Source organism: Myxocyprinus asiaticus, chromosome 5 (assembly GCF_019703515.2).
Source record: "Myxocyprinus asiaticus isolate MX2 ecotype Aquarium Trade chromosome 5, UBuf_Myxa_2, whole genome shotgun sequence".
Classification (NCBI taxonomy): domain Eukaryota; kingdom Metazoa; phylum Chordata; class Actinopteri; order Cypriniformes; family Catostomidae; genus Myxocyprinus; species Myxocyprinus asiaticus.
Window position 1 is genome coordinate 24,063,715 of NC_059348.1, and position 21,021 is coordinate 24,084,735.

Below are 21,021 nucleotides of genomic sequence, written 5' to 3' on the forward strand. Positions count from 1 at the left end.
GTAGCTTTTGTTGTGTCTATTTTGCTACTGTAGTAGTTAAAATATCCAAATCTCTATTTAGGGCTACATCCAGGTGGGTTGGCTATTACACAGTATGTTTTTGAATGATTCTTACAAAATCCTTTAGGGCTTTACACACTGTGCAAAACCTTGGTTTAAAGTCATTTTAACCCTAAGTTAAGCTCAATGGGGTATAAAACTTTAAAGCTCCAAAAAGGATATAAATCAGCATATAGGTAATTCATACGATTTGAATGGTTTAATCCATGTCTTCTAAGAATATGATCCGGTTTAATTGAAAAAAGACCTAAATGTAAGTCCTTCCCCGTCTGTCACTCACTCGAAGTTGTATCGATGTAGTGACACTAGGGGTTCGCTCTTGAGAGGCCCAATCACCTTTGCTTTATTCAGAAAAGGCCAATAAAAATTGGCGAATGGAATTTGCATGCCACTCTCCGCCCCAGACATACGGGTATAAAAGGAGATGGCATGCACCACTCATTCAGACTTGTCCTTCGGAGCCGGGCGCATGTGTGTGTTCGTCTCATCACCTTACCTTCTGCTGCTGGAATTTATGGCGCATATCAGTGGTCACCCTCACACGGTCGAGTGTTGTGCTTCTCCTGGGCGCTTCGGCGGCTGAGTCCACAGGTGTTAAAAGAGTATATTCCAAAAGAGTATATTTTCTCTAAAAGAGCTCGCACAAACGATTGCCATCTTTTTAAAGATGTCCTTTCGCCTTTGTGCTGGGTGCGGCCGTTATCTCTCCCCACCGGATGGCCATGAAATCTGTCTCGAGTGCTTGGGTCACTAGCACGCCGAAGCAGCTTTCGTGGAGGGGTCATGTTCTCACTGCGAGAACATGCCCATAAGAACATTGCGGTTGTGTCTCTCTTCCTTCTTTGTGAAACAGAAAGCCACCACGGCTGCTTCCCGACCCGGTCTGTCCTGCGCTGAAACTCAGGCGGCTGTGTCGGCGAGCGCTGCAGGCAATCTGGTCTGCGGCTCAGTCCCTGCAGACCTCCCAGCCCCCAGAACACTCGTTCTGCCCAGTAGAGTTCACGAGCGAGGTAGGTGGTCCGCCTCAGGGCAGATTTAATATCTCGTTCGGGGCTCACGACTAGGATGAGTTATCGGTTGCAGCATCGGAGGATGGGCTTCTGCTTTTGGAAGCAGACGAATCTTCTGAGCTCCCGCTCTTGGGCAGTAGAGCTCAGGATGAGGCAGACGCTAAGTTGGCAGCCGTGCTTGCCTGGGCGGCCACGAACATTGGGCTGGAGTGGAACTCTCCGCCCTGCCCTGAGCTCGATGATTGGTTTCTGGGCTCGGAGCATGACTCACGGCCACACCCGCCCCAGTGCCCTTCTTCCTGGAAGTGCACAAGGAGCTCACGAAGTCGTGGAAGACACCTTTCTCTGCTTGTACACGCTTTGCCGGCTCATCCACCCTAACTACCCGGAGTGGCTAAGGGATATATCGAACTTCCCCAGGTAGAGCGCGCCATTGCGGTGCATTTATGCCCGCAGGGCACAGCCACCTGGAGGAACCGACCAAGGCTCCCTTCCAAGGCGTGTATGTTTTCTTCGTCACTCATGGCGAAGGCTTACAACGCCGCGGGTCAGGCTGCTTCCGCCCTGCATGCCACGGCCATCATGCAGGTCCACCAGGCCAAGGCGCTCAAAGATCTGCACGAGGGTAGGACCGACCCAGGGCTTATGCAGGAATTGTGTACCACGACCGACTTTCTCTATGGGCGAGGAAAGTCATGGTGCGTGCCTTGGAAGGATGATGTCCACCTTGGTGGTCCAAAAGTGGCACCTGTGGCTCAACCTTACAGAGATGCGTGATGCCGAGAAGGTCCGCTTTCTTGATGCACCCATCTCACTCAAGGGGGGCTCTTTGATGACACTGTTGAGGATTTCGCCCACAGTTCTCGATGGTGAAGAAGCAGATAGAGGCCATCAAACACATCCTGCCACGGCGTGGCTCAGCTGCCTATTGGCCTCCGAAGTCCCGTGCCCCATATGCCTCTCACCTGGACCGTCCTCCTGCGGTGTTGGCCCCAGCACCCCCACCATCGGAGCCCGTATGCCAGTCTTTGAGAAGAAGATCCTCCCGCAGGAAGGCGGCACCGCCTGCCCGCCAGCCGGCTGCCAAGACCCCGGACGGGCTTCGAGGCAGTCCTGAGACGGGCGATCCAGGGATGAGGCAGCTCTCATTGACGACTCTGACCCAGGTGTGTGCACGGGCCCCACTCCCACCCCTGGGTCAGCACGAGGTGGGTATCCCAACATTACCGGATGCCTTCTGGGCTCCGGCACCCAAATTGTCAATAAAAGAGCAATTTCCTCATTCTCTGGATCATTCTCCAATGCTCAGCCCCTCCGGCCCTCGCACCCATGACAGCCAGGTGCTGAAAGTCTTTCCGGTCAGCGAGTGGAATGCGAGTATCTCGCGTTCCCTTGTTTTCCGTCAAAACAGGTAAGTACGTTGGTTCTTGGGGCAGCTCGCCCGCCCCAGCCACCTGCGAGATCTATTGTGTGTGCACAGGGACCTTGTGCTTCGGCACCTCGACCAACTGGGGCTTCAGGTCAACTGGGAAAAGAGCAAGCTCTCCCTGGTGCAGAGTATCTCTTTTCTCAGTATGGAGTTGGACTCGGTCACCCTGATGGCACGCCTTATGGACGAGCATGCACAGTCGGTGCTGGCCTGCCTGAAAACCTTCATGCAGAAGGTTGCGGTCCCGGTGAAACAATTTCAGAGGCTCCTGGGGCATATGGCATCCTCAGCAGCGGTACTCCCCTCAGGTTGATGCATATGGGACCACTCCAGCACTGGCTACAGACTCGATTCCTGAGGTGGGCATGGCGCCACGGCACCCAGCGCATGACTATCATGCCTCGGTGCCATCAAAATTTTAGTCCTTGGTCAGACCTGCCGTTTCTATGGCAGGAGTTCCCTTAGAGCAGGTCTTGAGGTGGTCATGACAGATGCCTCGAATTCAGGCTGGGGTGCTGTGTGCAATGGGCAGGCAGTATTGGGGCTCTGGACAGGGTAAATGAGTGGCACATCAACTGCCTAGAGTTACTGGCAGTATCACTGGCCCTGCGGAGGCTTTGGCTGTTGATTGAGGGCAAGCACGTGTTGATCCGGACGGACAACACAGTGACTGTGGTGTACATAAACTGCCAGGGCAGGGTACGCTCACGTCGCAACTCGCCCACCGCCTCCTCCTTTGGAGTCAGCAAACATTGAAGTCTCTGCGAGCCACTCACCTCCTGGGCATCCTCAACTGTGCAGTGGACATGCTGTCATGGCAGGTAACACTCCGCGGAGAGTGGAGACTCCACCCCCACGCAGTCCAGCTGATTTTGGAGAGGCACAGGTGGACCCGTTTGCCTCCTGAGAGTCCTCTCACTGCCCCCTTTGGTACTCCCTGTCTGAGGCTCCCCTCGGCACGGATGCCTTGGTGCACAGCTGGCCTCGGGGGCTGCACAAGTACGCGTTTCCCCCAGTGAGCCTCATTGCACAGATGTTGTGCAAAGTCAGGGAGGACAGGCAACAAGTCCTGATGGTTGCGCCATACTGACCCAACCGGACTTGGTTTTCAGACCTGATGGCAGGGCCTTCTTACCCAGCGGCAGGGCATGCTCTGGCACCTGCAGCCAGACCTCTGGAATCTCCACGTCTGGCTCCTGGCGGATGCGGAGGACATAGCAGGCCTTCCGCCAGCAGTGGTAGACACGATCACTCAGGCCAGAGCCCCCTCCACGAGATGGCTGTAGGCTCTGAAGTGGTGTCTCTTCGCGAATTGGTGTTCTTCCCACAGAGAAGATCCACAGAGATGCGCAGTCAGGTCTGTGTTGTCCTTTCTACAAGAGGGACTGGAGAAACAGCTGTCTCCCTCTACCCTGAAGGTGTACGTGGCTGCTATTGCAGCATATCATCATACACTGGATGGGAGACCCTCTCGACAGCACGACCTGATCACCAGATTCCTCAAAGGCGCGAGGAGATTGAATCCCCCTAGATTGTGTCAAATTCCCTCTTGGGATCTCTCTATGGTCCTACCTGCCATACAGAAAGCCCCCTTTGAGCCCCTGGAGCAGGCTGAGCTCAGCACTTTGTCACTGAAGATGGCCCTCCTGGTGGCGCTCACTTCTATCAAGAGGGTGGGGGACCTGCAGGTGCTCTCTGTCACCAACGAATGCCTGGAGTTCGGGCCGGCACACTCTCATGTGATCTTGAGGTGCCTGGTTACATACCCAAATTTCCCACCACTTCCTTCCAGGATCAGGTGGTGAAACTGCAAGCGCTCCCTTCAGAGGTGGAAGACCCAGCCTTGTCGTTGCTGTGTCCAGTTAGTGCCCTGCACATCTATCTGGACCACACACAGAGCTTTAGATGCTCGGAGCAACTCTTTGTCTGCTTTGGAGGGCAGCAGAAGGGGAAAGCTGTCTCCAAACAGAGGTTGTCCCATTGTACTGTGGATGCCATTTCTTTGGATTACCTGCCGTGCCCTTTGGGAGTCCGGGCACACTCCACCAGAGGTGTTGCGTCCTCCTGGGCACTGGTGAGGGGCGCCTCTCTAGCAGACATATGCAGAGCAGCGGGTTGGGCTACACCCAATACCTTTGCAAGGTTCTACAACCTATGCATAGAACCGGTTTCAACCCGAGTGTTACGGGGTAACAACAGGTAGGCCTGGCGGCCGGTCAGGTGTATCGCTTGCATTACACCTTTGCCCTTTTGAGGTGATAATGTGTGCTATCTTTTCCACAACAGTTCCCCGTAACTGGTTAACACTGGATGCCTCTTTATTTCCTTAAGCACTATTCGGTGGCAAACTCAGCAGAGGAGTGACGCCGCCAGGCCCAGTACTCATGGTATGCCTCTTTTCAGGTGAGCCCGTGTACTTGGGCTCAGTGCTCCATATGTGGTGACTCCCCCCTCGGTAGTCCCGTATGAGGCGTATCCACTGTTCGGTTTCCCCTTAGGTGAACGCTGTGTTTCCCCTCATCAGAGCTCTGCTCTGCCTCGGCCACTGTTGCTGTGTACCCTCTCTGTAGATAGGGTCCTCCCCAGTGGCATCATTCCATATGTGAACTTCCCCATCAGTAAATCCATGTGAGGTATTCTCCACATGTTAACCTCCCTCCAGTAGGATGTGGTCTCCGTAGTGCTCTCTCTTCTGGAGATGGAAGAGCACTTCCCCAGTGCTATTCTAGCAGGTGCTCGGTGGGAAATTACTTAATACAAAAATCAGGAAAGGCCACCGTCCGTAGATTCCTCGGGTAAGTGCCTCCTCCCACCCTTATTGGGACCCAGGAGACGCCTTACCTAACTCGCTGGAAGGTCACGACGTGGTCAAGCCTTTTATACCCGTATGTCTGGGGTGGAGAGTGGCATGCAAATTCCACTCGGCAATTTTCATTGGCCTTTTCTGAATAAAGCAAAGATGATTGGGGCACTCAAGAGCGAACCCCTAGTGTCACTACATCAACACAACATCTCGTTCCCTCCATCAGGGAACAGAGGTTACACCAGTAACCAAGACGTTATTAACTATAAATCTTGACATCCATAGTTTTTTTGGCACATTCACGAGAGAAGCTTGTTCACACTTTCTCGTGCTTATCGCATGCACAGAACGTGAGTACTGCGCAGTATTTCACACTTGTAATTTTAAAATAAGTTACAAAATCCTTTATTATAAAACCACCGCTTATAACCCTGCGTTATAAAACCTATCTCTTGCTCCCTGCTAACCCTGAAGTGCCAAAGGTATTCAGTGTGAAACAGTGCAGCATTAGAATCATGGGAGGCACTAGGGCTGGGCTACAGGGGCTTAAAAGGATAGTTCAACCAAAAATGTAAATTCTCTCATCATTTACTCACCCTCATGCCATACCAGATATAAATGACTTTCTTCTGCAGAACACAAACAAAGATTTTTAGAACAATATCTCAGCTCTGTAGGTCCTCACAATGCAAGTGAATGGTGACAAGAACTCAGAAGGTCCAAAAAGGGCATAAAGGCAGCATAAAAGTAATCCATGACTCCAGTGGTTACTGTAAATCCATGTCTTCAGAAGTGATACGATAGGTGTGGGTAAGAAACACATCAATATTTAAGTCCTTATTCTTCTAATAATCTTCATTTGTGTTCTGCAGAAGAAAGAGAGTCATGCACATCTGAGATGCCATGAGGGTAAGCAAATGATGAGAGAAATTTATATTTTTGGGTGAACTATCCCTTTAAGCCACAAATATTTTCCGTAAAGCCCTGAATGTTTTTATCATCTTGTAGTGATGTCAGATGTACAAGTGCTTTGTATTAAGTTGATATTAAAACATATTATATATTTTAATATTAAGTAATATATGTAAATCAATGAAACCTGTCTTTCTACAGTATCGATAACATCAAATACACACAGTTCAACACACACACATTGTCTTGTTGGCAGCTGCTTTCCAGCTTTCATGTGTGTGCACGCATGAATGAAAACATTCACACACACGATTGTGGCTGTGTGTTTGGCCAACATTCCTATCTTGGTGAGATATTGGAAACTGTGTTGAGATGGTCCATCCAGATCAACCACATCAAATATTCCGATATATAACCCTGAAAACAAAGAGTAATATAAACAGATGTGCTCGAGGAATTTGCACATTTTAAGCCACAAGCCAGCGCATATGAGTTTTTTGCTAAACTTTTTTATTAAGACACGATGCCATGAACCTCGCAAACTCTGGCAAAACTAGAAACCTTATAAATACAGTACATATTTTAGCCTATTTACAGCCTGCTATCTTCTAAACTAACATAAAGCACCTGACGAATCAATGATATAAAAATGGTCAATTGTACACAATTGACCCCTTTACAATTGTACTAAGACGAAAGGGACAAAAATCAGGTTTTAAAGTACATAGTGCTAAAAGCATGCAATTTAAAATCTTCGAGTATATCTGAAGCTGAGACAAAAGTTAGTGGGACCTCTGAGTTTTCATTTCAGTAATATGTAAAGATTTACTATATAAATGACATCTCACAGATGTAACATTTAAACTTTTATCATAAAGTTTATTATATTCCGATGTTTCATCAAATAATGGCCCCATATGTATCCACAGGGGTCTGGGCTAAGCCCTGAATATCTACTGATCCTTGAACTGCCCCGGCTAGAATATAACGTCTAGTTGTCCAGCAAAAGACAACCTATCAGAAACTGAACACCAATGTGCAAATAAGAACATTAACCAAGGGTTTACATATGTGCATTGTGAAATCTAAAAATGTGAATACCCAGGATTACGTTAACCCCAGGTTTATAAAGTGAAAAGTCCATTTGTGTCTGTAGTTCAGGGGGTTTGGTCATGGCTAACTTGACAGAACTCCAATAGCTTGAATCACATTCTTAGTTAATGATCCTTCATGAACTAGGATCAATATTTTGAGGGAACATGTTGACAAACAACCTGATGCCACTTATTTAAAATTCATTATTTTAATGCTTTCTGGGTTTCCTTTCACTTTCATCACATTAGACCTTCCTGTTTGCTTGACATTTTAACACAGTAATGATTCATCAAAAGCTGGTCTCTGCTCTGTTTAAGGCTATTTTGCAAGGCAGCGCTCTTCAACTACTTTCTTGCGGAGGCCAGATTGTCCATATGAAAACTTTGCGGGGGCCAAATTTTTTTCTGTATTCATCTTGGCTAGCACATTCATCTTAAGTAACATGTTACTTAAAAAACATCCTTAATACTGTGTGTTTATTTATAATAAAATATTCACAGGGTAAACTGTATATTTAATTATCATTTTCTTATGTCTGGTCAAAATTCCTTCATAAGATCTGGCTGAAGAACAAACACGACTTACACTCTTAACTAACAAATACGTTTTGATCAACTTTACTTGGAAGGAAAAAACTAAACAAAACATAATGATCATTTTTAAATTTTAGGGCTATTGTTTACAAATTATGAAAACTGAGCAGGAACATATAGTTCTGCTAAAGCCTTATTACAATATCAACCTACATATGTAAATAATGGTCATCTAGATATGTCATGTTTACTTAAGAATTAATACATTTAATTTTATTTTTGGGAAGAAAAAAAAGAGATAAAATGTCTATTCTTCCATTTTCTCTATAAAGTATCATCCTACTCAGTGAGTGGAAAATTAGTCCTTCAAGTATTGTGAATTTGCACACAATAGCTAGTGCAGGAGCCAGATTTTTGTGCAGATAATCACTGGTAAAAGAAGAGCAAACTGTGTTGATTCTGTTGGTGATTGAGAGGGCTGAATCACAGCTGTATAAAACCAAATATTATCAGGATATTTGCAGGTTCAGTTTCACGTTATCACTGTTTTTACGAGCACTACCGACCCTGAACAGATGAGGCACACCTGTTTGACACTCCAAGAATAGTGAATAAAAGCAAACTTTTCAGCACATTTTATTTCGGTTTTCATCATCGATTTCTCTTTTGTTGCTTAAGATGTGCATATGCGCTGACAACATTTCTGTAACAACTGCAGTGTTAATTCTTTACATCTGTAGATTTGACAGCACTTCCCTCAACTAAGCAATTTATATAAATACATTTGATTGAAAAAGACACTATCGAATGCTCACCTAAATGGTGCGATCCATGTTTTGCAAAGCAGTGTAACTAAACTCTCACCAGAAAAGCTTAAACACACACTTCGGTCTGGACAAATGATAAGGCTGAATGTTGTTGCACGTGCCATTGAGCATTGTTAAACTCACCGCTGATTGCTGTGGCTCGTGCCTTTGAAAGCTGAGTTGTGTGCAGAGAGTGCTCTGGTATTTCAGAAATCAGCCGGAGGGCCAGATAAAGATGATTGGTTGTCCAGATTTAGCCCGCTGGCTGCCAGTTGACTAGCCATGTTTTAAGGGAATACATTTGTGTCACATTTGATGTGAGGCAGGAAATAGATTATGCATTATCTCAGGCACTTTGAGTGTACTAGTCCGTCTCAGCATTCATTAAAGTAGGAAGCCCCTGTAGACCTGCTGGGTTATGCTCTGCTATGTGTGGCCAGCATCTCTGACAGGCCATTATTGGCCATCATGCTGAGTGACGGACTGCAAGGACCGAGCTTGCATTAATTTCTTACGGTGTTATTGAGGAAGAGAAGCAGCATTTTTCATCGGCTTTATCAGAATGATCAGAGAGAAGCAAATAGAAGTATTATATACACTGTTCACAGTATCACAAAGATATTTGTGCTGATGCCTGGAGTGGAACTATTGCCCATTACTGGACATGCAGCTTACAGTGTTGGTCATGTTAGTTTATTAAAGATATTATATATCAGTATAATTATTTTAGCAATTCACTTTGTGTGCTTTACCAATTTTACTTTATTTAATGTTTTTGAAGTTAAATTTTTCTGCTTATGAAATACAGTAAATGAGAATACTGATACACATGTTTCTATATTCCTTTTGTTAGCTGGTTTAGTTCTAATTAATTTTTTTTTTTTTTTTTTAACTAAAATGTTTTACTATCCAAAGTAATTGTATTATACTGTTGTGCATAAGTCTTTGAAAAATTGGAGATGTGGATTTTATACCATGTCTATTAGCTTTGAAGTCATCAATATGCTAGTGTACTCATAAAAGTTAACAAAATTACAAAAAAAATATATATATATATATATATATATATATATATATATATATATATATATATATATATATATATATATATATATATAAATAAAATAACCTAAAATTTACAGTCATTCTCTTCATAGAATATATGTACACAATAAAGAAAACAGGGAGTTTTGGGTAAAAGTTGATAATACTGATGAAGCACCATAAACATTACAACAATTAATATGTTTATTAATAAATATTCATATTTATATTTTTGAATCAGCATGAATGACAATAAATGGGTCTTCTTTGATTTTGCTGATTTTGAAGTGAGCATGTCCATCTTCTCCAACCAGCACCTCTTTCCCAGTGAATCTGCCTCCTTCCTTCTGTCCAGAGATGACATCACAATAGGTGCCTCCTGGCATGCCAGTATTCAGGGACACATCCAGATCCCTAGAGTACAAAGTGAATATTATAGATTATCAGCTGCTGTCAACAGTGACTGTGGATACATCTAGATGCAAAAATAGCTATTAATAAATATATCGGTAAGAATTTACAATATGGTTCCATCGTTAACATTAGTTAATACATTAGATATCATGAACAAACAATTAACAATATATATTTTGTACTGCATTTGTTAATATTAGCTAATGTTAGTCAATAAAAATACAATTGTTTAATGTTAGTTCATGTTAGTTCATAGTGCATAACAAATATGAACTAATACCACTTTTGATTTAAAAAATGTATTGGTATATGTTTTAATTAACATTAACTAAGATTAATAAATGCTTAATTAGAATTGTTCATTGTTAGTTCATGTTAACTAATGTTGTTAACTAATGTTAACAAATGGAACTTTATTGTAAAGTGTTGTAAATTGTGGCAAGGAGGAGGGCGGAGCCAGGCCGTGGTGACGCACGCCCGGCCCCTAATCAGGCTAATCAAGCCGACGAGAGGGATAAAGGCCGCCGGGAGGCTGCAGTTCGGTAGAGAGAGAGATACAGGCAGCTGCCCTGTATGTGTTTATGTTTGTGTCTTTTTGTTTAATTAAATATTACTTTGATGCTTCGTCCAGTTCTCGCATCCTCCTTTCCATTTTACCTTGTTACATTGATGCCGAAGCCCAGGAAGTAGGAGGGATGCGCCGTAGTAGAGTCCTCGCTACTACCATCCACCCCAAAGGAGGCCATCTGCCGGGGAATGGAGGAGCCCAGCCACCTGAAAGCAGAGGAATGACCGCCGACCGCGAAGGGAGGAGGTGCCGCTGCCAGGGGCGGAGGAGACCCTTACCGACCGCTAAAATGCGGTGGGTCAAAGGGAAGACTGCCATCTGCGAGTGGGGAGGGGCTTACTACCGACCGCCTGGAGCGGGAGAACCGGTGCCAGGGGTGGAGGAGACCCCTACCATCCCCCAAAATGCGGCGGGGCATTCCGATTTTGTTTTATAAGAAAATATCTACCGCTTTCTTACAGGTTTTCTCCATTCCTTTTGTGCATGACAGTGCCCAGCTTGGCACCATACTTTAACTCAGTGACCCTTCAAAGTCCACAGTACTCACTTGATCTGATGGGCTCCCCACCAAGGTTAATAACCTAATAACATACCCAATAGCAATGTGACTCGCCATTAAAGACTTTACCACCCTTATACTGATGTTCTTCCAGTAGTTCAATGGAAATGAATGGAAATAGCTCTTGATAGATGAAAGGCCTGGAGCCAGAGGGAAACTATTTGGTGTTGAGATTATCGAGAATGCCATAAATCACAGAAAGATCATGAGGCCACATGTGCTTGCAGATGTCAACTCTGAATCCAGCCACACCCATATTGATCAGCTTGTTCATGAAGCCAGTCACCTTACTATGCACAAAATCTTTCTCCAAAGCCAGGTCCAGAAGACCAACCAGACGACAGTTTCTCAGACAATCAGATTTGGATATATCTGAGATTGAAGATAACAGTTTGATATGACAACAAAGAAAATTTCTCATACTTGACTAACATCCTCATAGTTCTTAATATTTCTGCTGCCAGTGTTGTATTTGCCATCACTGAAGTCCAAATTTGAGTATGGAACTGTGGGGAAATCCTTGTTGTTGGCATTGAAATATGAGCCAAAGCTTGAGTGTGTACCTGCTCCACCACCTGCTCCACACATGTGGTTGATGACTACATCCACATATATGTTCACCTTCAAGAACAAACATTAGACAGTACTGTATACTACTACATCTGTCCCCGGCAGCAGGTGGATATTCCAAGGCCTAGAGAAGCTCATCAACTGGGCAAGGATGAGCTTTAAACCAACAAAATCAAGGTCTCTAGTCCTGAAGAGGGAGAAAGTAGTGGAAAAGTTCCAGTTCTCAGTCTGTTATCTCTGTCCAGAGCCATCATCCTGTCCATTACAGAGCAGCCAGTCAAGAGCCTCGGGAAGATTTTTGACTGTGACCTCAAAGATGCTGCTTCCATCCAGAAAACCAGCAAAGAGCTTGAGGCCTGGCTCACCAAGGTGGACAAAACAGGCCTGCCGAGGATGTTCAAGGCCTAGATTTACCAGCATTCCATACAGCCCTGGATTCTGTGGCCTCTGCTGGTGTATGTAGTGCCCATAACAACAATCGAGGCCCTGGAGAGCAAGATCAGCAGCTACTTGCGAAGGTGGCTAGGTCTAACCTGCAGTCTGAGCAGTGCTGCTCTGTATGGTACAAGTAACATCCTGCAGCTCCCAATCAGTGGCCTCGCTGAAGAGTTCATGGTGTCATGGAGATGGGATGCTATTCAGTACAGAGAATCCATGGATCCAAAAGTGGCATCTGCCGGGATCCAGGTTCAAACAGGCAGGAAATTGAGCGCAGACAAATCTCTGGAGGTGTCTGAGTCACGGCTGAGGTAGAAGGCACTGGTAGGGTCAGTAGCAACAAGAAGTGCAGGCATAGGCTACTTCCCAGCAACCAGGGTTGTCAATGTCCAGAGCAAAGAGCGGCAACATCTCATTCAAGAGGAAGTGCGGGCAGGCATGGAGGAGGTACAAACCAGCAGGATGGTGGGGATGGGACAGCAAGGAGCATGGACTTGTTGGGAAAGTGTACTGCAACGAAAGATCACCTGGTCCAACATCTGGCAAGCAGACTTCCATCGCATCAGGTTCTTGGTCCAAGCTGTCTACGATGTCCTACCAAGTCCAGCAAACCTTCACATCTGGGGCAAAAGTAAGACACCTTCCTGCCCTTGTGTGACCCAGTTACAAAATATAAGTTTAATAAAAATTAAATCAAGAATTATAAAGAGGATTTATGTTACTCCCGCTCTAAGTCAATCAAAATGCACTTAGGCACGTTGTACCGCCTCCTGACACTGTCGATTGGCTTTGCCGACAAGATGCTTGAGAGGTTGTGTGTGACTGTGCAGATTGCGCTAGAGAGAGCACATGTAATTGCTGATCAGCAGGTGTGAGGGAGATTTAGTTGAATTTGTTAAAAGTTTGTTTATTATTTGGAGACTGCAGCAGACCATTGTTAACTGTTCAGTTGTTTTATGAACCAAGTTCCCAGAATATCTTGGTGAGTTCATATTTTGAGTATCTGTCACATTAAGTGATATTTTCCAACTAATTAGCTTTACTGGCTAAACAATGTGCCACTGAATTTACATCTTAAAAATGTAACAGAGCTAGACTTTTATAAGTCACAATATCTTAATGACTTTAATTGCAGTAAAATATTAATCTTTTGTATCTTTTTTTTTTTTTTTTTTTTTTTTTTTTTTGTATGAACAAGCTTTTATGTTGTTTTGAGTTACTAAAAGTGGTATTGTTCTTAACACTGAGTTAAGTATGCACTTCAGAACTGAGTATGCACTTTGTGCAGGCCATATAGGGCATTCCTGCTGATTGAGACTATAAAATGTATCTTTGCTACAATTTTGCAGATGTATATTGAAGATAATATATTTTCTAGCATTATTTCACTTCTTTGTGAAATCTACAGTATAGTGTTTACAGCTGAAATGATTGTTTTTCTGTTTATTTCATCAAATGATGCTGTTTGAGCATACCAGTATTTCATTGATGTTTTCACATGCGGTATTCATATGTGTGACATATGGATGTTTATTTTCATGAAAAATGTGATCATTAGGCCTAATAATAATGTGAATGATGTCCAAACAATTTTTTACAAATGTATACTATAAGTACCTGTTTTGTAAATGCAGGTCAGGACTATTTTTAAGAGCACCCCATTGTTGACACAAAGCATCGGACATGGAAGTAGATGGTAGTTTGACCGGAACTGATCGTTGTATCCAGAAGAGGACAGAGTTGATTTTCCTGGATTCCAATTAAGTGACAAAACTTGAACCCAGAGCTCTGAAGCTTCACTGTGTGGTAGGACTGTTGCCCACATAAATCAAACAAAGATCGGAGGACACTTGAAAGAAAAGACCTGAATAATCAGACTGACTAATTTGTTGCACATATACATATAATACACATACACTGATAAACAGATTCACACTGACACACATTTAAAGGTGTATTATTTCATTTTATTATTGTACACTGGCTTAATTGTTTTGTAACTCTGTACAAAATTATTTCTTGTTTCACTAAAGTTCCACTGAAACAACATTCACTTTTGCTGCATCTGTCTTACCTGAACTCCTACAAACCTAGTATTGTGTACTTACCCGTAGATGGGTTACACCTGTTACTCTGGAAGAGGATCCTTGGAACACCTCCTTAGCAGCTGCCCAAAAGCCCTAGAAGACAGGTACTATCACTGGCGCCATGACCAAATGCTTAAGGCAGTCACTAAGAGTGCAGCCACGGCCATCAACACAAGCAAGGACCACCACCAGCAAGAGACCATTACGTTCCTCAGAGCAGTAGAGAAGCCCCACCTACAACCTAGAGCAAAGTCTGGTCTCCTAATCACTGCCACCGACTGGCAATTGGAAGTAGACCTGGGCAAGCAGCTGAAGTTCCCAGCCCAGATAATATCAACATGGCTTTGACCAGACATGACCATTGTTTCAGAGTCCACCAAGCAGCTGATCATGCTGGAACTCACAGTGCCCTGGGAAGAGCGTTAAGACTTGTCTTGGACTTTTGACAAAAGACTGGAGACTGGACTTGGACTACTACACCGCAAACATTTGAAACTTGACTCTAAGTCAGAGACTTGTGAACATAAGAAGTCAAGTGAAGTATTGTATATAAAGATCAAACTGCAATGCAAATGGTATGTAATATCTGGTTACATACCATTTGTATTTCAGTTAATAGGATCTATTGTGTTGCCCAATGTAATATATTTTTCAATTAGCAATTCAAAATTAAAAAGTGCTTATTGTCTTAGGGTGAGGGCTGGGGTATGTTGCTCTCTGACAAAGCCCAGGTATTTGTTGACAACCACAATAACCAGAAAAGACATGGTGCTGTAGGTAAATCTAATGATACATTCTCGGATGCCAGGTACTTGATTTATGATGAAAATCAAAATACCAAAGCAACATATGCAAGCTACAGTGGACACACTCACTTCAGATATTAAAGACCCATTTTCAAACTATTCATATTTATATATAAATAAACAAGATTTTATCCTGTTGGCCCCAGTGCTCCAGCTGCAAAAAATGTATTCTTTTTTATAAACATATGTACACATACATTATGTGCTATGTGGCCCCAAACGTATTAAGTATTACACTTAAAATGTGTGCATGTCATTGTTTTAGATAGGGTTAGGGTTAGTTTCCTGTTTTCTAGGTCTTGAATGAAAATAATGTGTTCTGTGATTTCAGTTCAACATTAAGATTAAAAGTATTTAGACACTTACTGGTTGTCAGATGCTAGTGGAATATTTCCATAGGTAGTGTGATAAACTACACCTGTGGTTACTCTGCTATGACACCTGTGTGAACTTGAGGGGAGCTGACTTCATACATCCACTAAAAAATGGCTTTTGGGATCAGTTTTGGTCAAAGTGATTGCAATAATGGCACATAAAAGGGAAGGTATGATCCCTATTCTGAGAACATTCCAAAAGTACTAAAGTATTCTGAGTACATACAATTATAATGCATATCCAAGACTTTCTGTTATTTATTTATTTATTTTTATTTTTATTTTTTTATGGCAAAATGGTACGATTGAATTGACAAATGAATAATTTGGCAGCCCCTGTCACAGTAAGAACTCTGCTAACCACATGATCATCAATGATGACTTCATTAGACAGAACAGTATCCTGTTCTTTGCCTCCCTCTCATGTCCACTTCTAAGACTGGGCCCATGCCCACTTCCTTAAACCTCTCTGACAGGTCTCATACCACAGTTCTTCTGTCTTGCAGTCTATACTGCTCAGTATGGACAATTTGCAAATGGTCATATACAGTTTACATATATAGTAAATAAGTTTTCCAATTGTTTTGGGGTATTATACTAAGTCATTTGAGCAAATTACAAATCATTTTTGATTACTGTATACTGTCTCAAAATGAACTAGCCTTCTCGTGAAAATAGTAACTCATTTTAACAATTAAGCAGTTGTTTATTTGCTTTATGATCAATATTGTGAAGTCATAACTAAATAATAATTTATGAGTAGATTATTAACAGTCATTAACTAATGGTAATTCATGCATAACTCACATTATTAATGTAACATTATTGTATAATGATACACAATTCTGTCTCGTAACAAATTGTGTTTACATAGTGAGGGTCATGCAGAGTTCATTAGTGTGGTGGTTCAGAGACTGATGTAAAGATCTGTGAGAAGGACATAGTAAATGTCACATGTTCACTTCTCATGTGCTGATATCAACTGTATCATAGAACTTTTGAGGTTGCTGATTGGACAGAAAATTGTTCCTCTCTATATATATTGTGCATGAACCCATGTTCACTTGCCTGATTTCTCTGTACCAGGCAAGAATGAAGCTTCTAATCTTGGCAGCACTACTTGGGCTAAGCTTTGCTCAGTTCAACCCTAACACAAAAGATGGAAGAACTTCCATCGTCCACCTGTTTGAGTGGCGCTGGGCTGATATTGCTGCAGAGTGTGAGTGCTACCTTGCACCAAACAGCTTTGGTGGAATTCAGGTAAGCATCATGATTGCATTTTTAAAACATCTTTAGTATTAAAATGAGAAGAGTTTATTTAAATATTGTTTTGAATATTATTATATTATTTGTTTATTTTTAAGTCATGAAACCACAGGTTAACTCATAATTTCTTCAATGACATTTTCTATTTCAGATCTCCTCTCCAAGTGAGAGCATTGTTGTCACAAACCCCTGGCATCCTTGGTGGTAGAGATATCAGCCAATTGGCTACAATTTGTGTTCCAGATCAGGAAATGAAGATGAGCTGAGAGACATGATCACTAGGTGCACAATGTTGGGGTAAATGCAACAATAAATGGCAACATATAAAGAACATTGGTTTCAGCAAATGTGAATTTGAATGTTGTTGCTTTCATTTACTTGATTAAATACAGTATACAGTACTGTCTAATGTTAGTTCTTGAAGGTGAACATCTATGTAGATGCAGTCGTCAACCACATATGTGGAGCAGGTGGTGGAGCAGGTACGCACTCAAGCTGTGGCTCATATTTCAATGCCAACAACAAGGATTTCCCCACAGTTCCATACTCAAATTTGGACTTCAATGATGGCAAATGCAACACTGGCAGCAGAAATATTGAGAACTACAATGATATTAATCAAGTATGAAAAATTTTCTTTGTTGTCATATCAAACTTTTATCGTCAACCTCAGATATGTGCAAATCTGATTGTCGTAATATTTACAGGTGAGAAACTGTCGTCTGGTTGGTCTGCTGGACCTGGCTTTGGAGAAAAGACTATGTGCGTGGTAAGGTGACTGGCTTCATGAACAAGCTAATTGATATGGGTGTGGCTGGTTCAGAGTGGATGCCTGCAAGCACATGTGGCCTGGTGATCTTTCTGCGATTTATGGTATTTTCAATAATCTCAACACCAAATGGTTTCCCTCTGGCTCCAGGTCTTTCATCTATCATGAGGTGTTTCCATTCATTTGCATTGAACTACTGGAAGAACATCAGTATAAAGGTGGAAAAGTCTTTAATAGTGAGTCACATTATTATTGGGTATGTTATTAGGTTATTGACCTTGGTGGGGAGTCCATTTCATCAAGTGAGTACTATGGACTTGGAAGGGTCACTGAGTTCAAGTATGGCGCCAAGTTGGGCACTGTCATGTGCAAATGGAATGGAGAAAAACTGTCCTACCTCAAGTAAGAAAGTAGTGGAATTTTTATTATAAAACAAAGTTGGAGACATTGAGCAATTTGAATCATTGTGAACTACTTATTGTGTCTACTTAATGTGTCAGGAACTGGGGTGAGGGCTAGGGAATGATACCCACTGATAAAGCCCGGTATTTATTGACAACCACGATAACCAGAGAGGACATGGTGCTGGAGGTGCATCTATCGTCACATTCTGGGATGCCAGGTACAACGTAACCTTGTTTATGATGTAAAAAAAAAAAGCCAAAATGGCAAAAGCAACATATGCTAGTCGACTGAAAAATTTATTATTTTTCTTCCCTGCACACCATGTATATATCTTTATATCATTACAAAATGGCTGTAGGTCTGATGCTGGCCCACCCATATGGAGTCACCAGAGTAATGTCCAGCTACCGCTGGGACCGCAACATTGTTAATGGACAGGTAGATGATTATGCTCAGTCAACAGAGAAAACAAAATCAAATCCAAAGTGTTTTCTTTTCTCCCCATTGTTGACTTTCTCTTCGCACAGGACCAAAATGAAGGATAGGACCTCCCAGATACAGTGATAGACTCACTAAGCCCGTTCCCATCAACCCTGACCTGTGGAGATGGCTGATTTTGTGAGCACGGATGGCATCAGATCAAGTGAGTTCTTACAGTTTCATTGCACTGATATGTTATACATGCTGACAAACTTTATAATGAGCTCAAATATACAGTTTAAAGTTCATTTTCAAAACCAAATTTTCCTTCACTGAAACATGGTGATCTTCCATAATGTTGTTAATGGACAGCCATTCACTAACTGATGGGACAACCAGAACAACCAGATGGCTTTCGGCCATGGCAATCGTGGATTCATTGTCATCAACAATGATGACATGTAAGAATGAACTATTTAAAGACAGGTAGAACTTTTATTTTCATTGTGAGTCCAACAGATTTATTTATTAATAGCTATTTTTCACTGTTGCCAGCAGCTTATAATGTACAATATTCACTTTGTTCTCTAGGGATCTGGATGTGTCCCTGAACACTGGCATGTCAGGAGGCACCTATTGTGATGTCATCTCTGGACAGAAGGAAGGAAGCAGATGCACTGGGAAAGAGGTGCAGGTTGGAGGAGATGGACATGCTAACTTCAGATTCAGCAAAATGGAAGAAGACCCATTTATTGCCATCCATGCTGACTCAAAACTGTAAAAGTTCAACAACATAAAAATATATTTTTTAACATATCAAATACAACAAATATGTAGAAATGACCAAAGGTGTTCCAGAGTTCTTGAATGTAAACGTTGGTAAAAACCAGCCACTGGAAACTTAAAATTTGCTTAAAAGTATTTTGTATTATTTTCAGAGGTGATCAGTGGCAAATTATAATTTATTATTATTATTATTATTATTATAGAACAAACAACTGTTTATTTGACAACAAAATATAAAATGTTTATTTTTTTTACCTGACAGACATCAAAATGCAAATATCATCTTAACACTTGAGTAAAGATTAGACCATTATTCATAGGAATCCATACCATATCATTATGATAAAAAAGAAGAGATTTTCCACTTTATTCAGACCATTGTTGATTTGCAATGTGTCATTTACATTTAAAATGTAAGACTTAAATTTTATCTTCAGCCTCTGAGAAAGAGCACCAGCACCACCATGAGAGAGGAGACAATGTTACAGGCAGCATAACACATTGCAGTTATCTTGAGGACACTTCTAGTTATTTTGAAGACATATATAACCAGAATATAATCACTGAAATGCCTTGCCCTCTGATTGCACAACTTTGAATTGTTAATTCAGTTTGGATATACCTAATCAAACTAATGCTAGTCTGTAATGTGCAAGTTAATGAACAGTGACTGGATTTAATTGCATTTGGATAAGGACAATGTCTACAAACTCTGTAAACACACATTAGATTGACATCTGTGTTTTTGGACACACACTAAAAACATCCATCAGTCAAGCATTTGTTGTGAGATGGTGGTATTTACATTTAGATGGCATTAATCTTTATAAAATGAGTCCAGGACTGTCTGCGAGTTCTTCTCTCATGTTGTCCCAAAAATGCTTGATAAATACTAGGAACAATGCGTCATGTCAGTTGAAAACCTCTGTGTTCCCTTTACCAACAGAGGACAGCTTAAACGTTATTTATAAACATGTAATACTGATCAATAGGTGTATTATAGTGATGTAATAAATATAAATATAAAAATACCGCATATTTACTATAGTTGTTCTTTTACGTCAAAAGGCCACAGGGCTGTTAGTATAGTGTTACATAAAGTGATATAGCATTACAGCATGTAGAAGATAACATTACAGAATAATATTATGTGTAACATAATTTTGTCAGCAAAAAAACTGGAAAAAAAAAAGTTAAAATAATTACCTAGTCATTGGAAAAGAACATTATTATTTAATCTGTATTGATATGGATTTTTGGCATGCAGATAGATGACATGGTAGATCTTTGTAAATGTAAAAGAGGGTAAGATATAAAAGGGGCTGAGGCATATGCTGTGGATGGAAAGTTATCCATGAAAGTACAGATGGAATCAATTTAATTATCCTGATTCACAGTAGTCAGCGGGAAACAGGCTTCACTTTCGTGGCCGCAAGTAGAAATACATGTAACCGAGGGGAACATTCTTCTCTTTCTTTCAGGCTGATTGTCTGTCAGTTTCTCTCTGTTTCTTTCTCTCCCCTTTCATCTCAATCCACTTCACCCTCAATGAGAAAATATGATGAAATTGTTGTTTAAGATAGAAAATTCTCTTGTTAATTTGTGCCAGATTTGTTGAGGATACGTCACTTAAATTGTACTTTGTGTTGTACCCTGCAATATTCTGTACCAGATAATTATCAGGCCAAAATCATCAAAAAGGCTATCATCAACAGGCTTACATCTGTGAAACAAGACACAAAATGGAAAACAACCATTTAGCAAAATCATTAAATTACTCATGTTAAAGGCGCACACATACTGTATACCTTTGTCTTTGCACAGCATGCCTTTGCTAAGCATACCTTTGTACAGCAACTTTGTGTGT

General features: G+C 42.0%; 1 long non-coding RNA gene and 2 pseudogenes across 1 annotated transcript; 2 read left to right on the top strand and 1 right to left on the bottom strand.

Moving 5' to 3' along the window:
• Window positions 1-17,921, top strand: part of LOC127441498 (alpha-amylase-like) — a 56,189-nt pseudogene extending 38,268 nt beyond the window's left edge.
• On the bottom strand, window positions 9,917-12,417 carry LOC127441148 (alpha-amylase-like; annotated as a pseudogene).
• Window positions 17,922-17,990: 69 nt separating the features above from the next.
• Window positions 17,991-19,312, top strand: LOC127441499 (uncharacterized). Its single transcript, XR_007897317.1, has 5 exons — window positions 17,991-18,165; window positions 18,307-18,386; window positions 18,476-18,591; window positions 18,741-18,854; window positions 18,960-19,312. It is a non-coding gene; the product is annotated as an uncharacterized LOC127441499 (long non-coding RNA).
• The last annotated feature ends 1,709 nt before the right edge of the window (window positions 19,313-21,021 follow it).